Below are 7,329 nucleotides of genomic sequence, written 5' to 3' on the forward strand. Positions count from 1 at the left end.
GGTTAATAAACCGTAGGATCAAAATTACCCCAAATTCTGTGATTTTAGATGATTTTATGTTTTTTTCAAAAATCATCCAGATCCAAAACCAAAACTAAAACATGAAACAGTGGTCTTGGCAAAACCAATCCAGATCCAAAACACGAGGATGGAACCAAAACCAAAACACAAAACTCAAAAAAGTGCCTGCCGCACATCTCTAATATATATATATTATAAGGGCACGGTCGTGCCCTTATATTAAGGCTGAATCGAACAAACGGAATTCTCCCATAGGGAACTTGTGAGATGGGGGCATAGTGTTTGAGGGGCTACACCTCAAAAGTGATAGGACATACTGAGCTGAAATTTGGCATGGGCGTGTAGAATCGTCACCCGCTGCGGCATGCCAAATTTCAGGGCAAAATAATAAAAAATGAGGAATTGGGAGTAACCTAAAGTTTCAACTGTCAGTTTTTTTCTGCTACTTCCTGGATGGCTTTTTGACATGGTTTTCCATGTAATGTATGAGAAGATTTTTGGGAAGGCATAACTCAGGATAGAGGATGAATTAAGACTTGGGGTTTGTTTTATTAGATACATCTTGTCCCAGTGTAGTGCCTTTTGGGGTTGTGGTGTTTTAGAAAGTTATAGTTTTTTTTTAATTCAGTAAAATATGCCCCATTATAAAGATAGGGCTTTTCAATTTGTTGCGGCTGCGCAGTGGCCGCCAGCAGGGGGTGTACTCACAGAGGCTTCATATGAGCACAAACATGGCCGACTTTTTCACTGCCTCCCATTTTCATTCAGTAAACTACAGGGGAACTGCCTACACTTCGGTAATTCAGTGGGGCTGGGGGGTGTTTTGGGGCTACTGGGGGCACACTGTGACAATAACTAGCCCTGGCACCGCTCACATTAATTAGATTTCATTGTCCAGTTCGAGCGGTGCCTGGGCCGGCTTACATCACGTGATCGCCGCAGTCAGCTAGGAGCGGGAAGTTCAATAGTGCTTAGCACTGCTTCCTTCATCCTCTGTGTGCTCCAGGCACAAGCATACAACAGCCCTGGGCAGCTCATCCGGATCACATGCCGGACTGATGCTGCTGATCCAGAGAGAAGGTGAACTCATAAAGAAAGGAGGCGCAGCCCGTTCTCTATTCTCTCCCCCTTCTGCGCCTCCTTCCTGCCTGATGGCCATGGGCTGTCCCCCTGCCCACGGAGCTTCCACTGCAGACACGATACTCCCCTGCAGGCATACGCAGCTATGGGCTGTCCCAGTGCCCTCCGGAGCTTCATCTGCAGCCACGGTCCCCAGCACCAGCACTTTCCTTGACACCCACAGAGGCAGAGCTGATCACTCCTTCCCATAGGTGTGTGCACGGGGGGTGCCTGGTGCGCACAGGCACCCCCTAATGTCCAGCAACCCTGACAGGTGGCAGCGGAGAACGTAAGCAGATAGTCAGAGCTGGCATATCTATAGGCAAATGCCTAGGGCATTTGCAGTGGCCAGGGGCATGCCAGAGCTGGCTCAACTAAACTTTGGGCAATGGAAGGACCTGTGAGTTTCCCCCCACCATGGATCAAATATATATTTTTTTCAAGTGGGTCCCTGTCCCGGCGATTGAAGCCCCGCCCCCTCGCGGCTATATGCCGCGATTTGCGGGTTGGTGGTGAGGGGTGGAGCCATTATGACATGTTTCTCTTTGAATGGTGTCATATTGGCTCCGCCCCCTCCCCCACCGACCCGCGAATCGCGGCATAAGCCGCTAGTGGGCGGAGCTTAATGATGTAAAGTTAACTGCACGACTGCCAGCACTGATCTGCTCCTGGTTCCTGCAGCTACCACTGGGCTCCATCCTCCAGGTGTCAGTGGGTTTGTGTGTATACTCTAGTGTATATATGTGCATATGTATGTGTTCTGTGTGTGTGTTTATATGTACTGTATGTGTATGTGTTCTATATATGTGTATTTGTGTGTATATGTACAGTGTGTGTACGACTGTATGTCTGTGTATGTGTTAGGATCCCGGCCATTGTAAGTATAGCCACAAAACTTTGACTACTGCCGGAGAAGGGGGGAGGAGGAGGAGGGTAAATTTAGCCGACACTGGAGGGGATAGGGTTAGGCTACAGTAGGTGGGAGGTTAGGGTTAGGCTGCGGACAGGAGGGTTAAGATAAGGCACCACCAGGTGGAGTTTAGGGAGGGGAGGTTAGGGTTGGGCTTAGCGGGTAGCGGACAGAGGATAGATTAGTTAAATCACCAGTCAGGATTGAATTCCTCTGGATGCTGGCGTCGGTATTTTGACTGCCGGCATCCCATTCGGCTGTCATGCATACCAAACCCATATGCGTGTTTAAATGTATATGTATGCGTTCTGTGCATGGAGGGTATTGCACAGGCATACCCTAATGTCAGGTACCCCTCAGTGTTAGCCTATTACATATACCAGCTCCACAGTCATGGTGAAGTGGGTCCACTAAGGATCATGGAGAAGCGGGCAAGTTTCTACTCTGCAGGTGCCGTCTGTACTCCCCCCAGCGGCCCCTGTGTTTGTGTGACATGACTTGTTTGACAGATTCTGTTTACAGGATGCCATGGTTGCAGGACCCGCGGAGGTGATGGACGGAGTAGAGTGCACACTGAAAGAGCTGCTGAGGGGCCAGGACTCAGAGCGTCTGCAGGGCAAGGTGTCGGCGGAGCTGAGCCAGCTGGTGGTACTGGAGAGAGTAGCCGCCCACAGCCAAGGTTTGTCCCACTTACCCAACTCTCTGCTTCATGCTGGCTCTTCCCCGTGTCTGTCAGGTCTCCACATTAATGGATGTGGTGTGGCCAGGGTACATGGTCTTCTCTCAGCTTTTTCATTAGGAGCGTTCTCAATACTTGCTGCCCACACATGCCCCACTCTCCACTCACAGCTCCAAATGCCCATCTGCTGCACCCCCAACCTTCCTCCATGTCACCCAGTACGTATCACTAGTGTCTCCCTATGCATGTCACCCATTACTTGTCCATAGTGTGCCCCTCTGTCTATGTCCCATTGCCTCACCCCAGTGTCAAACTCTCTGCCTGTCCCCACTACATGTCCTGCGGGTTAAAAATTCAGAATACATAAATATATTTATTTTTCATAGTTTCTTAAGTGCGCCAACAAAGAGACAATCTTTCTCTGTTTTTGTTGTTTCCCACTACATGTCCCCAGTGTCACCCTCTGCCTGTCATCTACTAAGTATCCTCAGTGTCACCCTCTGCCTTTCTCCCACTGCCTCACCCCAGTGCTACCCTCATGGCTGTCACTCTCTCTACCTGTCACCCACTACATGTCCCCAGTGTTACCATTTGCCTGTCACCCACTACATGTCCCCAGTGTTACCATTTGCCTGTCACCCACTACATGTCCCCAGTGTTACCATTTGCCTGTCACCCACTGTGTTACCCCAGTATCACCCTCTGTCTCCCACTATATGTCACCCTCTGCCTTTCTTCGACTGCATCACCCCAGTGTCACCCTCATGGCTGTCACCCTCTGCCTCACCCCAGTGTCATCCTCCGAATATGAAAACCAGAATATGCATTTCTGTTCATACCGTGTAACATAATGTGAATTTCGGCTCATACCATTTGCATATTGTGAATTTCGGTTCATACCGTATAGCATATTGTGAATTTTGGCTCATACCGTGTGGCATATTGTGAATTTCGGCTCATACCATGTGGCATATTGTGAATTTTCAGCTCATACCGTGTGGCATATTGTGAATGTCTGCTCATACCATGTGGCATATTGTGAATTTCGGCTCATACCGTGTGGCATATTGTGAATTTCGGCTCATACCTTGTGGCATATTCTGAATTTCGGCTCATGCCTTGTGGCATATTGTAAATTTCAAAAAAATGAATAAAGACCGTGTAACCTGCGCTTATCAAGCAGCCTGAATTCAGGTGGTAAAGAGTGTCACCAACACTCAACAACATAGACAAATAGAAAATAATTACCACACCATATCACAGGCGCTTCTTGTATGATGTTCGTGGGGTTTGTTACACTCCCCAGATTGAGGGGTGGATGTGACCTTACAAAACAACATAAACATAGATATAGTGTAATATTGTTAATGCAACTCTGGAATAGAATCCTACTGTTCTAGTAAAATCAGCCTCGTACCCCAAAGAGTGGTCTACTATTAGTAGACAATCAGCATATAGAAATGGAGCGGATCACCGATCAGATGTACTGTCCCCGTTGCCAATGCAGTTCTTTGTACTTCCATCTGTAGACCATTCTGTTCGGTGAGAGTCCACCTGTTTATCCACCTTGTATTTTAAATGTATAATAAAATGTTTTTATGGTAATACACTATCCAGCCATCCTCTATTCACATATTCCATTGGCGAATGAACGAGGGAAAAGTGTTTTATAACTACAAAGAACTGCATTGGCAACGGGGACAGTACATCTGATCGGTGATCCGCTCCATTTCTATATGCTGATTGTCTACTAATAGTAGACCACTCTTTGGGGTACGAGGCTGATTTTACTAGAACAGTAGGATTCTATTCCAGAGTTGCATTAACAATATTACACTATATCTATGTTTATGTTGTTTTGTAAGGTCACATCCACCCCTCAATCTGGGGAGTGTAACAAACCCCACAAACATCATACAAGAAGCGCCTGTGATATGGTGTGGTAATTATTTTCTATTTGTCTATATTGTAAATTTCGGCTCATGAATTGTGGCATAATGTGAATTTCGTCTCATGCCTTCTGGCATAATGTGAATTGTGGCTCATACAGTGTGGCATATTGTGAATTTTGGCTCATACAGTGTGGCATATTGTGAATTTCGGCTCATACGTTGTCGCATAATGTGAATTTCAGCTCAAACTGTGTGGCATAATGTCAATTTCGTCTCATACTGTGCTGCATAATGTGAATTGTGGCTCATACAGTGTGGCATATTGTGAATTTTGGCTCATACAGTGTGGCATATTGTGAATTTCGGCTCATACGTTGTGGCATAATGTGAATTTCAGCTCAAACTGTGTGGCATAATGTCAATTTCGTCTCATACTGTGTGGCATAATGTGAATTTTAGCTCATACTGTGTGGCATAATGTGAATTTCGGCTCATACTGTGTGACATAATGTGAATAACTCAAATGTTCGCCCCCCTAAATCTCACATAATTTTCAGAGTGTCCCACTCAAAATCAGGGTGTAGGTGCTGGGGTGCAAGAGAATGCATATGCACCTAGGCCCACCACACTCTAGTTCTGCCACTGGGTCAGGGATAGGTTGGGGAAGTGTAAGCAGCGACAGGGCGCAGTGGCAGCTGGGGCTTAGGGTTATGCAAGAGTGGAATACTGGCCAGTGGTCTCACCATTATGCTTCATTTTATTAATTTTATTTTTCTGGGGTGTATTATATCTACATGTACTATTGGGAACTAGGGATAAATTAGATTAAGCCATGTGATTTTACTGAGAGAATGTAAAATAGTGCTAGACAAGCCCCTCTGGCGGTGTGCACCCTAATAAAATAAGCTGCGCACGCCTATGCTCCTTCCTCCAGACACTGCCTGTACGGTGCACCAGTGACGGTACAACCCTGCGCTCTGCATGCATGACTGGGCTGTCCCCCTGCCCTCCGGAGCTTCCTCTGCAGCCACAGCCCCCAGCACCAGGTCCTTGACACCCATAGCGCCAGAGCTGATCACGCCTTTCCCCAGACACTGCCTGCACGGTTCAAAAGTGACGTGCCCCGCAGTGTGGCCCCCGGACCTCAGCAAAAGCCGCTGGTGCCCCGCAGTGTGGCCGCGGACCTCGGCAAAAGCCGCTTCCGCCCCCTTCCTCCAGACACTGCCCTTGTGTGTGTGCCCGCTACCGCCGCCCGCCTAGATCATTCTGCCAGCCCTGCATCTGCCGCCAGCCTGGGTGTTTGCCTCCCCTCACCAAAAGGATGCGGGTAAAGCTGAATGCATTGTCGGACTTCACTGAAGCCCTTCCTAGCTGTTGCTGCCGGACTGGTCCTCTCTGCAGCCTCATTAGCTGGTTCCTCCATACCTGATCCTGCTCCTTCTCACCAGGTGAGTGCTCCCCCTCCCCATGTGTGTGGCCCCCAAACAGTCTCCTGCTTGTGGCTCATTCTGGTAGTCCCCTGCGCATCGCCCCCACCCATACAGTGCCCTGTGTGTCGCCTCCCCGTCCAGTCCCCTGTGCCCTGCATGTCACCTCCCCATACAGTCCCCTGTGCCCTGCATGTCACTTCCCCATACAGTCCCCTGTGCCCTGCATGTCACCTCCCCGTCCAGTCCCCTGTGCCCTGCATGTCACCTCCCCATACAGTCCCCTGTGCCCTGCATGTCACTTCCCCATACAGTCCCCTGTGCCCTGCATGTCACCTCCCCGTCCAGTCCCCTGTGCCCTGCATGTCACCTCCCCATACAGTCCCCTGTGCCCTGCATGTCACCTCCCCATACAGTCCCCTGTGCCCTGCATGTCACCTCCCCATACAGTCCCCTGTGCCCTGCATGTCACCTCCCCATACAGTCCCCTGCGTCCTGCGCATCGCCCCCACCCATACAGCCCCTGTGCCCTGCGCATCGCCCCCACCCATACAGCCCCTGCGTCCTGCGCATCGCCCCCACCCATACAGCCCCTGCGTCCTGCGCATCGCCCCCACCCATACAGCCCCTGCGTCCTGCGCATCGCCCCCACCCATACAGCCCCTGTGCCCTGCGCATCGCCTCCACCCATACAGCCCCTGCGTCCTGCGCATCGCCCCCACCCATACAGCCACTGTGCCCTGCGCATCGCCCCCACCCATACAGCCCCTGCGTCCTGCGCATCGCCCCCACCCATACAGCCCCTGTGCCCTGCGCATCGCCCCCACCCATACAGCCCCTGTGCCCTGCGCATTGCCCCCACCCATACAGCCCCTGTGCCCTGCGTGTCGCCTCCCCATACAGTGCCCTGTGCCCTGCATGTCGTCCCCCCGTACAGCCACCTGCATGTTGCCCCCCCATAAGTCCCCTGCGTGTCGCCCCCAGTAGTCCACTGCGCCCTGCATGTCGCCCCCCTCCATACAGACCCCGGTGCCCTACATGTTGCCCTCCCATACAGACTTATGTGCCCTGCATGTCGGTCCCCTGCACCCTGCTTGTTGCCCCCTGTACGGTCCCCGGTGCCCTGTGTGTCGCCACCCCGTCCAGTCCCCGGTGCCCTGTGTGTCGCCACCCCGTCCAATCCCCGGTGCCCTGTGTGTCGCCACCCCGTCCAGTCCCCTGCGCGTCGCCACCCCCGTCCAGTCCCCTGCGCCCAATGTGTCATCCCCTGTGTGTCGCCCC

The sequence above is a fragment of the Pseudophryne corroboree genome, chromosome 4, assembly GCF_028390025.1.
Source record: "Pseudophryne corroboree isolate aPseCor3 chromosome 4, aPseCor3.hap2, whole genome shotgun sequence".
In the NCBI taxonomy this organism is placed as follows: Eukaryota; Metazoa; Chordata; class Amphibia; order Anura; family Myobatrachidae; genus Pseudophryne; species Pseudophryne corroboree.